Source organism: Stegostoma tigrinum, chromosome 6 (genome assembly GCF_030684315.1).
Source record: "Stegostoma tigrinum isolate sSteTig4 chromosome 6, sSteTig4.hap1, whole genome shotgun sequence".
NCBI classification, from domain to species: domain Eukaryota; kingdom Metazoa; phylum Chordata; class Chondrichthyes; order Orectolobiformes; family Stegostomatidae; genus Stegostoma; species Stegostoma tigrinum.
This window is the reverse complement of record NC_081359.1, coordinates 90,501,999-90,516,025: the sequence shown is the minus strand read 5'-3', so window position 1 is coordinate 90,516,025 and position 14,027 is coordinate 90,501,999. Positions and strand designations below refer to the sequence as shown.

The 14,027-nt window shown below is 42.8% G+C and overlaps 1 protein-coding gene across 1 annotated transcript in view; it reads left to right on the top strand.

The window, feature by feature from the left end:
- LOC125453700 (P2Y purinoceptor 2-like) overlaps positions 1–14,027 on the top strand; it is a 166,251-nt gene that overhangs the window by 1,760 nt on the left and 150,464 nt on the right. The window contains exon 2 of the mRNA XM_048533592.2: positions 8,832–9,000. The gene's annotated coding sequence lies outside the window, so the exon portion shown is untranslated. The remainder of the gene's footprint in view (positions 1–8,831; positions 9,001–14,027) is intronic.

Genomic DNA, 14,027 nt, shown 5'->3' with positions numbered 1-14,027 from the left:
ATTGATTCTTTTATTAAAGAAGCAAAATTTCAAGATTGCATATTAAGTCCACCACCAATAGGATTGACATATCAATCTTTTTGATTCAAGCTGTAAGATACTTTGAAGTCTGGATCTGGGAGCTATTTGGCTATCGTGGGAATGGAGCCATTACTAATTCAAACTTCAGGCAGCAGATAATTTTGTGCATTTTCTGTTAGTTGGATAACATTCAGATTATTAAAGTTACTGAAAGTGAAACCAGTTCTAGTACATTCATTAGAATCTAGACAGCAATCAACAAACTTTAACGTAAATGAACAAGGAACTTTGAGATTTTTTGTGTTGGTCAATTTTAATCACGGTTAAAGTCATACAGCATTGAAACAGACACTTTGGTCCAACTAGTCGATGCTGACCATGTTCTCAAACTAAACTATATCCACCTGCCTGCATTTGGCCCATATCCCATGAAACCTTTCCTATTCATGCTCTTATCAAATGTCTTTTAAATGTTGTAACTGTACCTGCGTCCACCATTTTCAGGGACAGTTCATTCCACACAGTAAGCACTGTTTGTGTAAAACAGGTTGTCCCTCATGTCCTTTTCAAATCTTTCTCCTCTCACCTTAAAAATATGCCCCATGTTTTGAACTCATCCACCTTAGGGAAAAGACATTTACTATTCATATTATCTATGCCTCTCATGATTTTATAAACTTCTGTAAGGTTATCGCTCAACCTCTTATGTTCTAGTGAAAGAAGTCCCAGCCTATTCAGCCTAGTTTTATAAGTGAAATCCTCCATTCCAAGCAACATCCCGGTCAATCTTTTCTGAACTCTCTCCAGTTTAATAATAACCTTCCTACATCAGGACAACCAGAACTGCATATAGTACTCTGGAAGAGGCCTCACCAATGTCCTGTCCAACTTCAACATAACATCCCAACTCCTATGTTCGAAGGTCTGAGCAATGAGGGCAAGCATGTTAGCATGTTAGCAAATTTCAAAATATTATATGCCTGAAACCCTAAGCCTCTCTGTTTGACAACACTACCAGGGTCCTCCCATTAATTGTATAAATTCTATCCTTCTTTGTTTTACCAAAATGCAACACCTCACATTTATCACATTAGAGTACCCATTGATACATATGACTGTTCTTGGATCACTCTGAAAAATAGATACAGCTCCATATGTTTAAATTGGTCTACAAACTACCATCTCTCTTGTTTGATTACATCAGTCATAAAACTTAACACTTACATTTCCTCGTTGAGAACTATTGGACAGATATTGACCAGAAAAGCAGACCACTGGCTCACGTGGACAGCCAGAAGGACTTTACCTTCAATTTTATGGGCAGCAGCCAATTAAGTGGTTGCTGTTGGGTTTGGCATCTAGTTCAGGACAGCTGCCCAGCACTGTGCTCTATAAGTCCAATCAGCAGGCCTGTAGCTCAACAACCTCAGTGCCAATAGGCGGCTGCTGAGACAGGCTGAAGATGTGCTGAATTCAGTAGAAGGTAAAAAAATAATTCAGAGGCTCATTGCTGGAGACAAACCCTGCCCTGGGAAATTGTGGAGACTATCTTCCTCACAACTACATCTTAGGTTAAAAAACAATCTCCTCCCTAATCTGGCTGCTGCTGGGGAAGTTATCTTCATTTATCTGGTGGACTCCCCACTCATTGAAAGAAAGACACGTGTTAGCATTTTAAAAGGTCTTTGTATGTTCAAATTGCACTGTTGGCATAGAGAACACGAATGGCATTTTGTAATTCATTCAAAGATTGCAGACATCACTGGCCGGGTCAACATTTGTGGTCCATTTCTAATTGCACTTGAGATTCAAAGTAAATGCTGACCTAGTCAGTGCTACAGTCCATGAATGAATTTAAAAAATGAAATGGCATGGAAAATGTGGTAATGGTGGATGGGGGTTAGGTGGTGGTGTGAGGCTTAGAGGGCTCGTCTTTTTATTTTCTCTTACAAGTCCTAAAATATGGGCTTTTTGCACAGCCTACCTTGGCACTTGGCAGCCCCTATGGCTGCCTCTGTGTTCTTGCCTGCAGTAGCAAGCCCACCTTTCATCAATATTAACACTCCCCCCTCCTCTACACAATTCCTAAAAATGCAATGATATGGGGCACTTTCTCCCAAACTGGGATTGAGGAGTTAGTCTGATGAAGGGTCTAGGCCCGAAACGTCAGCTTTTGTGCTCCTGAGATGCTGCTGGGCCTGCTGTGTTCATCCAGCCTCACATTTTATTATTGAGGAGTTAGTCGCTGCTTTTAACCTGAGAGTGGGAATTTGGCCTTTACAGACAATATTTGAAACAGGAACTACGGCCTGCAGAATTAATACATTTTCAAATTCCTGGGTTCTCCTAAATTACTCAGGGAACATGGCCAGGTTTGGTAGTCAGTACCCACGTATCAAGTGCCAAGTTCAATGTTTGTGAGTGACAATGTGTTAATTGCTTTTTTTTTGTGGAAAGAAAGCATCAGTTAGAAATAGCTTTTGTTGGGTGACATACTTCCCTTAATTTCAGGGCATCTGGGTGGCATTCATGCTCATTATATGAATAACCGAGATAAGTAGAAAAGGTTTATACTCAATTAATTTTAAAGGTAGTAATTGATCACAAAAGCATTAGACTGCATATCAGTGACTGCCAGCAAGAAAGCAGGTGTAATGTTTTAATTGTGTGGCAGTCCATGATGCCTTCATTATGTGAAGAAATCAAAACAATGAGCTGTTTGAGAATGGCTGCATTACACAATTTTATGTTAGCACCAGATGTGCTAGAGATCAAATTTGAGAGGCATGTTTTTTATTTAGAAATGTATAATAAATTACTGGAGTGGATTCCCATCACCGAGGACAACATGACTCACTTTATTCCCTGTCAGTGGAACCGGGCTTGCAGTGTCAGCGAATCTATTCCCATAGCTGAAAATTTTTGCAAAATCTTTAATCTCATACTTTGCTTCAGTAAACAACAGTTCACTCTAAATGTGTACTTCTGCATCCAAAGTAGAGGAGAATTGTTGACGCTGCTGGGAGGCATTCTATAGCCAGAGAAGTAGTGTTCACATTTGATGCTCTACAAATGTTTTGCACTGAGATTCTTGAAGTGCTGCTGTAGCAACTCTACTAGTTTATGTATCATAACAAGTAGCTAATTGCAATACATTAGGACTTTCACTAATAACAAAACAAAATCCTAAGGTGTTTCCCAACTAGATGTAATGAAGACAGTACATAGAAACTAGGAGCAAGTATAGGTCAAGATAACAAAGTGTGGGGCTGGATGAACACAGCAGGCCATGCTGCTTGGCCTGCTGTGTTCATCCAGCCCCACACTTTGTTATCTTGGATTCTCCAGCATCTGCAGTTCCCATTATCTCTGATCAGCAAGTATAGGCCATTTGGCCCTCTTGAGCCTGCTCCACAATTCAACGTGATTGTGGCTGATCTTAATGTTATACACTGAATCCTCATCTGCGGATACCAGTACCATGTAACTCTCCTATCCACCACAGAGTGCGGTGGATCATACCAGACGAGTCTATGAAAGGAAAAGAGATGGGATCTGGGGGTTGATCTTGCAAGTATACGGATCCATGGGTAGCAAATCTGCAGATAACAAGGAGTGAGGGTGTTCCCACTTCCTCTCCATACTCCTAGATGCCTTTAATACCCAAGCATATATTAATCTCTGAGATAATGGGAACTGCAGATGCTGGAGAATTCCAAGATAATAAAATGTGAGGCTGGATGAACACAGCAGGCCAAGCAGCATCTCAGGAGCACAAAAGCTGACGTTTCGGGCCTAGACCCTTCATCAGAGAGGGGGATGGGGAGAGGGAACTGGAATAAATAGGGAGAGAGGGGGAGGCGGACCGAAGATGGAGAGTAAAGAAGATAGGTGGAGAGAGTATAGGTGGGGAGGTAGGGAGGGGATAGGTCAGTCCAGGGAAGACGGACAGGTCAAGGAGGTGGGATGAGGTTAGTAGGTAGATGGGGTGCGGCTTGGGGTGGGAGGAAGGGATGGGTGAGAGGAAGAACCGGTTAGGGAGGCTGTGTTCTCTGCCTCCCTAACCGGTTCTTCCTCTCACCCATCCCTTCCTCCCACCCGAAGCCGCACCCCCATCTACCTACTAACCTCATCCCACCTCCTTGACCTGTCCGTCTTCCCTGGACTGACCTATCCCCTCCCTACCTCCCCACCTATACTCTCTCCACCTATCTTCTTTACTCTCCATCTTCGGTCCGCCTCCCCCTCTCTCCCTATTTATTCCAGTTCCCTCTCCCCATCCCCCTCTCTGATGAAGGGTCTAGGCCCGAAACGTCAGCTTTTGTGCTCCTGAGATGCTGCTTGGCCTGCTGTGTTCATCCAGCCTCACATTTTATTATCTATATATTTAATCTCTGTCTTGAGTATACTCAGACACCCTCTGACTGAGAAAAACGATCCTCATCTCTAAACTAAATGGCTTACCACATATCATAAGACAGTGACCCTGGTTCTAGACTCCCCAACCAGGGAAACTATCCACTCTGCATCTAATCTGTCTAGGTCTGTTCAAATTTGATTTGTTTCAATCAGACCCTATGTCAGTTTTCTAAGCTATAATACATACAGACTGAGTTGAACCGTTTGTTGCTCATACGACAGCCCTGTCATCCCCTGGATCAGCCTAGTGAACCTCTGCTGCACTCTATGGCAAAGATATTCTCTAATAAGCAGGGAAACCAAAATTGCACTCAATACTCTGGGAGTGTTCCTAGCCAGGCTCTGTATAATTGCAGTAAGACATCCCTGTTTCAGAACTCAAATCCTCTTTGAATGAAGGACAACATGCTATTTGCTTTCCTAATTGCTTGCTACACCTGCCTGTGTATTTCAACTGATTGGTGTATAAGGACATCCAGATCCCTTTGCACATCTACATTTGCCTTTGTATAGCTACATCTCCCAATATATCACCATTTCAAGATTACATATCCAGAATGCAAGACTTTGGGAGAATGATTGAAAATTTACTCAAAAACTAGACGAATTTTAGGAAGAAAGAGAGGTAAGTGGAAATACACAGAAAATACAATAGAGAAATAAACTTTATGCTCAAAAAATCTAAGTCAGTATTTACTCTCCATGCAGGCAAATAATGCAAGTTGCATTTATCGTAAATCATTTCTCCATCAGTAATCTATCCAATCTACTATTGAGTGTTGACATAGCTCTCAGCTCAATCACTAACCCTGAAAAAGAATTCCACAGCCTCTAAACTATGCCTGTAAACACGTTTACCTTGGTCTGTGCATGTAATTTCTCCCATTTACTTTTGCATTTATAGCGCCATGCCTTAGTTCCCTTAACTACTGGAAATAGTCTTTTTTGAAATACACTTTTTTTTAGAATTTCAAAGACTTTTCCACAATCTTCATTGTTCTGATCATAAACAAAGCTTTAAGTTTTCAGATGAATATTTCATACCATGTTGTAGAAAAAGGGAGCTTTAGGCAAGGAATTCCAAAGAGTGTGGATGTGTTTGTTGTGAGGTATGCCACTGTAATGAGCCAAAATGGGTGAGAGGCACTGAAGCTCTCAGTCAAAAGAACAGTGTGGCTAGCAGAGGAGATAGGCTGGATGAGATCACAGCTCTAGGGTATTCTGAGCACATAGAGATTTAAAAGAGGAGAAATCAAAGTCCATTCAGGCCTTCAAGCCTACTCCATTCTCTCTGTGTCATACATTTTTAATATAGTTTTACATTTTACAATGGTCCTGTGAAGTCTTGGAAATTTTCATTATGTTAAAAGTGTTACATAAGTTGTTGCTGGTTGAGACAATCTTACATAGAACATAACAGCACAGTACAGGCCCTTCAGCCCTCGATGTTGTGCCGACCTGTCATACCGATCTGAAGCCCATCTAACCTACACTATTCCATGTACGTCCATATGCTTATCCAATTACGACTTAAATGTACCTAAAGTTGGCGAATCTACTACTGTTGCAGGCAAAGCGTTCCATTCCCTTACTACTCTCTGAGTAAAGAAACTACCTCTGACATCTGTCATATATCTTTCACCCCTCAATTTAAAGCTATGCCCCCTCGTGCTCGCCGTCACCATCCTAGGAAAAAGGCTTTCCCTATCCACCCTATCTAACCCTCTGATTATTTTATATGTTTCAATTAAGTCACCTCTCAACCTTCTTCTCTCTTATGAAAACAGCCTCAAGTCCCTCAGCCTTTCCTCGTAAGACCTTCCCTCCATACCAGGCAACATCCTAGTAAATCTCCTCTGCACCCTTTCCAAAGCTTCCACATCCTTCTTATAATGCAGTGACCAGAACTGTACGCAATACTCCAAGTGCGGCTGCACCAGAGTTTTGTACAGCTGTAGCATAACCTCTTGGTTCCGGAACTTGATCCCTCTATTAATAAAAGCTAAAACACTGTATGCCCTCTTAACAGCCTCGTCAACCTGGGTGGCAACTTTCAAGGATCTGTGTACATGGACACCGAGATCTCTCTGCCCATCTACACTACTAAGAATCTTACCATTAGCCCAGTACTTTGCATTCCGGTTACTCTATCCAAAGTGCATCACCTCACACTTGTCTGCATTAAACTCCATTTGCCACCTCTCAGCCCAGCTCTGCAGCTTATCTATGTCTCTCTGCAACCTACAACATCCTTCATCACTATCCACAACTCAAACCGACCTTAGTGTCGTCTGCAAATTTACTAACCCATCCTTCTACGCCCTCATCCAAAATGACGAACAGCAGTGGACTCAACACCGACCCTTGCGGTACACCACTAGTAACTGGTCTCCAGGATGAACATTTCCCATCAACTACCACCCTCTGTCTTCTTTCAGCAAGCCAATTTCCAATCCAAACTGCTATATCTCCCACAATTCCATTCCTCCACATTTTGTACAATAGCCTACTGTGGGGAACCTTATCAAACGCCTTGCTGAAATCCATATACACCACATCAACCGGTTTACTCTCATCTACCTGTTTGGTCACCTTCTCAAAGAACTCAATAAGGTTTGTGAGGCACGACTTTCCCTTCACAAAACCGTGCTGACTATCCCTAATCAATTTATTCTTTTCTGGATGATTATAAATCCTATCCCTTATAACCTTTTCCAACACTTTACCAACAACTGAGGTAAGGCTCACTGGTCTATAATTACCAGGGTTGTCTCTACTCCCCTTCTTGACCAGGGGAACCACATTTGCTATCCTCCAGTCGTCTGGCACTATTCCTGTAGACAATGACGAGTTAAAGATCAATGCCAAAGGCTCGGCAGTCTGCTCCCTGGCTTCCCAGAGGATCCGAGGATAAATCCCATCCGGCCCAGGGGACAATCTGTCTTCACCCTCTGTAGGATTTCTAATACCTCTTGCTTGTGAATCTCAATCCCACCTAGTGTAGTCGCCTGTACCTCAGTATTCTTCTCGACAACATTGTCGTTTTCTAGAGTGAATACTGTTGAAAAATATTCATTTAGTGCTTCCCCCATCTCCTCTGACTCCACACACAACTTACCACAACTTTCCTTGATTGGCCCTAATCTTACTTTTGTCATTCTTTTATTCCTTAAATACCTGTAGAAAGCCTTAGGGTTTACCCTGATCCTATCCGCCAACAACTTCTCATGTCTCCTCCTGGCTCTTCTGAGCTCTCTCTTTAGGTCTTTCCTGGCTACCTCATAGCCCTCAAGCACCCTAACTGAGCCTTCACATCTCATCCTAACATAAGCCTTCTTCTTCCTCTTGACCAGAGATTCCACCTCCTTCGTAAACCACGGCTCCCGTGCTCTACAGCTTCCTCCCTGCCTGACAGGTACATACTTATCTAGGACACACAGGAGCTTTTCCTTGAATAAGCTCCACATTTCTAATGTGCCCATCTCCTGCAGTTTCCTTCCCCATCCTACGCTCCCTAAATCTTGCCTAATGTCATCGTAATTGCCTTTCCCCCAGCTATAACTCTTGCCCAGTGGTATCCACCTATCCCTTTCCATCACTAAAGTAAACATAACAGATCGCTATCACCAAAGTGCTCACCTACTTCCAAATCTAACACCTGTCCAGGGTCATTACCCAGTACCAAATCTAATGTGGCTTCGCCCCTTGTTGGCCTATCTACATACTGTGTCAGGAAGCCCTCCTGCCCTCTTAGAACCATTTCTGAATCAAAAGCAACCACTCAATTAAAAGTGCCAATTCATCATACAGCCCCTACAGTGTAGAAACAGCCCCTTCAGCCCAACAAGTCCACCCTATGACAATTGACCCTCAGAGCATTGCACCCAAACCCATTCCCCAGAACAATGGGTAATTTAGCATGGACAATCCACCTAGCCTGCATGTCTTTGGACTGTGGGAGGAAACCCTTGCAGTCACTGGGAGAACATGCAAGCTCCAGATGGACAGTTATCCAAGGGTGAATCGAACCTGGGTTCCTAGTGCTGTGAGGCAGCAGTGCTAACCACTGTGCTGCCCCACTGTATAGTGATCCCTACTAACAGATTTAAAACCAGTTCAAGCTGCTTTAAGATCATAGCATGAAGTAAAACTCTTTTGTACTTTGACATTTTATGTTGTTGGTCCTTGAAGGCAAATCATGTTCACCCTCTAGGCTTTTTTGTTGGGCTCCCAAGGGTGTGAATATGTTTGCTAAGGCTGAAGTGTGCCTGGAAGGTATGCCATCCGATGATTGGACAGCACAGTGGTTCAGATTTGGATGAGTTGCTGGCTTGAGATTTCCTCTCCCTGCATTATCTCACTGCCTCTGCGATATGCGCTTGCTTTCAAAGGAGGCCACACCATTTGCTTGTGCCGGGTGCTGTGATCCAGGATTGACTTCTTTCAGGCTTCAAAGTTGTTACCAGAACGCCTAAGCGAAGCCTTCAGTCACCTCAGAGCTTCCTTTGACTGGCATGAGAATGCATTCCGGACACATGACTTCATGGAAGACTTACTTTGGTAAGCAAGTGTGAGGTATTCCAGCAAAATTACTAGCCTAACTAGTTTGTGACTGTCTCAATATGCTGCGGATGCTTAGTAGGTCAGGTCAGGTGATCGCATCTTTATCTGTTTCATTTTGACCTGCTAGTCTGATCTGTGCAAGCTTCTGAAGGCAGCTCAAGTGAAAGCAGTTGAAGTTCTTTACATTTTACAGAACAATAGTTAAGGCAGTTACTTGTCCAGTCACATTCCAACTTGCCCAGCTCGGCCCCGCCTCCCTAACCTGTTCTTCCTCTCACCTATCCCCTCCTCCCACCTCAAGCCGCACCTCCATTTCCCGCCTACCAACCTCATCCCGCCTCCTTGACCTGTCCGTCCTCCCTGGACTGACCTATCCCCTCCCCACCTATACTCTCCTCTCCACCTATCTTCTCCTCTATCCATCTTCAGTTTGCTTCCCCCTCTCTCCCTATTTATTTCAGAACCCTCTCCCCATCCCCCTCGCTGATGAAGGGTCTAGGCCTGAAACATCAGCTTTTGTGCTCCTGAGATGCTGCTTGGCGTGCTGTGTTCATCCACCTTCACACTTTGTTATCTTGGACATTCCAACTTGAATTTCTTTTCATTCATTAGACATCACTTTTTCATAATTTTTATCTGAGTTAAGGTTAGGCTTTCTTTTATGTCATCAAGTTGAGCTTGGGGACTGTGGCCGAGCACTACTCTTCCTGCCATCTATATTTGCTATACGTTCTTTGTGCTGTCATTATGTTTAGATCACCGTATCAGGAATACTCTGAACAGTTCTGGCCCCTTTATCTTTTATTATAAGAAAAGATATTGGAGGCAGTCCTGAGAAGATTCATTAGGCTGAGGAGGAAAATTTGAATAGTTGGATCTGTACCCATTGGAATATAGATGAATGAGAGATGATGTTATTGAAACATACAAGATTCTTAAGGAACTTGACCAGGTGAATGGTGAGAGGATGTTTCTTCTTGTGGGACTATCTAGAACTAGGGGTCATAGCTTAAAAATAAGGGACCACCTATTTAAGACGAACAATGAAACATTTTGTTTTCCTCTCAGAGGGCAGTGAGTCTTCCGGTCTCTGAAAAGTAAGTAGATGCAGAATTTTAGAATATTTTTAAGGCAGTTTTAGATAGATTCTTCATTACCAAGGTGAGAAAAGATTAGAAGGGATACGCAAGGAATGTAAAATCAGATCAATCATGAGCTTATTGAATGATGGAGCAGGCTCGTAGTGCGAAGTAGCCTGCTCTTGTTCATATACATTAATCGTGTTAAACAACAGAGGGATGATCTAGCTTCAGGAAACAAGCAGTTGGAAGTGGCTTAGATTGAGATAGAAAATGTAAAGACAAGAAATCGCAGTGGTGGCCCTTGATAATCCCCTTTGATCTTCAATGAGCTGACCCTCTGGATTGAATTTGACCCACACCACAAACTGAATCCCTGATACAATAAATGAGGAAAGCTGAGATACACCTTACTCCAAAGCAAAACCTGGGTGCCTGTCCCTGCACAAAAGCAGCCACGTTACATTTGGGGTGCCAGTGCACTCCAAGTTGTAGCTTTGAAGTGGAAAACTGCATTCCAAGGTAATTCAAAATGTGCCTTGACACTGTAGTGAGGCAAGTGTGTAATGCAGACATTTGTTGATGAAGAGTGCAGGCTGTTGCTGCCAGCAGAGTGTACTGTGAGATACTGGGGACTGTTCACCAAAATGGAGGCCCAGAGGAGCAACTGGTGAGCCAGAGTTGTCAGGTACCATTTCTGACTTTCATGTCGAGAACTTTCACGGTTTGATTTATTTCCACTACATGGGAGACTAACAAATGACATGAAGAAGGTGCAAGTATATTCAATTAAAGCTTTCACCACTCTCATCTCACTGTTCAGATTTTGGATGGAAAAATCAGACTATTCTAATCCTGGAGTGTGCTTATCAAGAAGCTCAGTCTTAACTCATCCTGTAGAACTTCCTCTTTTTCTTTATGAATTGGGCTGTATTTTTTAAGGAGTGGCAGATTACCACACTGTCATGTTTTTGCTCAGTGAAAGGTTCTGCCTTGTTCTTGTTCAGGAATGTAGAGCAGTATTTTCATTTCGGCAGGCCCTTCATAGTATAGGACAGTCAGGGGAAGGTACCGACAGAGATCGGAATGAGGTTAGCCAGGTAGACATCATAGAATATGAATTCCCTGATTGGACCTGTTAATCTGGTCTAATCAGGGAGCCCTGGCTGACAGATAGACAGGAGTGTCAGACATCCTGTTCACTCAGAGCAGCTCTGAGAAAGCTGGATCAATTTCAAGGACTCTCCACATGTAAATAAAGGGTAAATTGGGAACGGGATACCAGCCTCTATGGAGCTATTTCAGTAACCACTGCCACCTCTTCACAGAGGTCAGTTGCTGTATTTTGAAAATGTTAAGGTCATGCAGCACAGAAAGCCACTTAGACAGCTGCCGTCAAATGACATGTATATAAGGAAAGCATGGCAGATGTGGGCTCTTGTGGTGTGGTGGTAGTGTCACTAACCCAAGACCAGAAGGCCTGGGTGGAGTCCTACCTGCTCCAGAGATTTTTAATGCATCTCTGAATGGTAGATTAGAAATCACCTTTAAGGAAAGTGTGACATTAGTGTGCTTGAAGGGTAGATGCCAGGTGGCTGGGTGGATCCAGGTAAGTAATATCAGATTGGGTGCCATTGATAAGAGAGAGGCTGCCAGGTAAGTAGGGTAACAGGTGGCAAGAGGCCCACTGTTTAATGTGATCATGTTAGGGTGGCATAGGTCCACTCTCGGCAATTTTCTCCATCGCAACCTCAGGAATTTCTTATTTCTAAAGGCTTGTAGGCAGGGTTAGAAGTTAAGCATTATTTGTAAGCATACACAAACTCACTAAAAGTAGGCATCCTCTAATTCATGATAAGCTGAAAGAAAAGCTCTCTGTTGTTAACCCTTATCACAACCCACAATTATAACAGTGTATATTGACATCAGAGTACATCCTTTGGTTTTTGGAAATGGATACAGAGCTGTAGCACAGTTATTTATTTAATAAGAGCATTACATGGGATCGTAACCTCATTAATATTTTCTTAAGGCCTAATTGAGCCAAATGAATGGCTGATTGCCCATTTTGATATACCATGTAAATGAAGTGAGTCCACAACACTTCTCATTTCCCAATAACAGGATTCCTTGTACTGAAAGGAACCAATATTGTAGAGGATGCCAAGCATTCCCTATCAGCTCCAATATTTTTGGACAGAATTTCAGATTTTGTCTTATGCACTCTAAAGACAATTCATAAATTTTCCTACTCATTGTCTAATCATGGTTATTGCCATGGCTGTTTGGTCATAGCTTGCTCTCTGAAAGACAAGCCAACTGCACTATGTAGAATAGTGTCATTAGTAAAGGCAATATGACTCTTGAATGCATCACCAAGTAATTTGAGATGTGTCTCCCACAAGTTAATTGAAGGACACTGGAAAATATTTGGGGGTTGGTTAGTATGTTTGCTGATGACACAAAGGTTGGAGGTGCCGCTGATAGTATCGAGGACTGTTGCAGGCTTCAGCGAGACATTGACAGTATGCAGAGCTGGGCTGAGAAATGGCAGATGGAGTTCAACCTGGATAAATGCGAGGTGATGCATTTTGGAAGGTCAAACTTAAATGCTGAATATAGGATTAAAGGCAGGATTCTTGGCAGTGTGGAGGAACAGCGGGATCTTGGTATTCAAGTGCATGGCTCCCTCAAAGTTGCCACCCAAGTGGATAAGGTTGTTAAGAAAGCATGTGGTGTTTTGGCTTTCATTAACAGGGGGATCGAGTTGAAGAGCCGCGAGGTTATGCTGCAGCTCTACAAAACCCTGGTGAGACCACACTTGGAATATTGTGTCCCGTTCTGGTCGCCCTATTATAGGAAAGATGTGGAGGCTTTGGAGAGGGTGCAAAGGAGGTTTACCAGGATGCTTCCTGGACTGGAGGGCTTGTCTTATGAGGAGAGGTTGACTGAGCTCGGACTTTTCTGTCTGGAGAGGAGGTAGAGAACTGACCTGATCGAGGTGTACAAGGTAATGAGAGGCATGGATAGAGTCGATAGCCAGAGACTTTTCCCCAGGGCAGCATTGACTGCCACGAGGGGTCATAGTTTTAAGGTGTTAGGAGGAAGGTATAGAGGAGATGTCAGAGGGAGGTTCTTCACCCAGTGAGTTGTGAGCACATGGAATAGTTTGCCAGTGGTAGTCATGGAAGCAGAGTCATTAGTGACATTTAAGCGACTGCTGGACATGCACATGGACAGCAGTGAATTGAGGAGAATGTAGGTTAGGTTATTTTATTGTTGGATTAGGATTATTCCATGGCACAACATCGTGGGCTGAACGGCCTGTACTGTGCTGTACTGTTCTATGTTCTATGTTCTAAACCTTTTGACTGTCTAATCTCACCACTTTTCAAAAGGAAATAACTTGCTTGTGCCAATAACTTAATATGTTTAAGAAACTTGAGGTAAAATATTAGTTTAAAAAAACACTGTGCTATGAATTCTTTGATTATTTCTAGCTTGACCTAATTGCTAATGCAACAGATTTTCTTGAAAGAATATTTGTACAATAAGATTAAAATTTTAATTATGTTTAAATGAATCACTGTTGTAATGTTACTGAAATCTTTTAGAGATATAAGGGGGGTTCTATTTGAGACTTACAGAATACTGAACGACCTGGAGTGGATGTTGGGAAGATGTTAACATTGGCACGACAGACTAGGACCCAACGACACAACCTTAGAGTGCTAAGGGAAAACTCATTCGAATGGAGATAAAGAGAAACTTCTTCCGCCAGGCAATGGTGAATCTGTGGAATTCACTACCACTGAAAGCTGTGGAGGCCAGGTCATTGAAAATATTTAAGACAGTGATAGATAGGTTCTTCACTGTCAAGGGCATCAAGGTTTCTGGGGAGAAAATGGGAAAATGGGGTTGAAAAACTTATCAGTCGGAATTGAA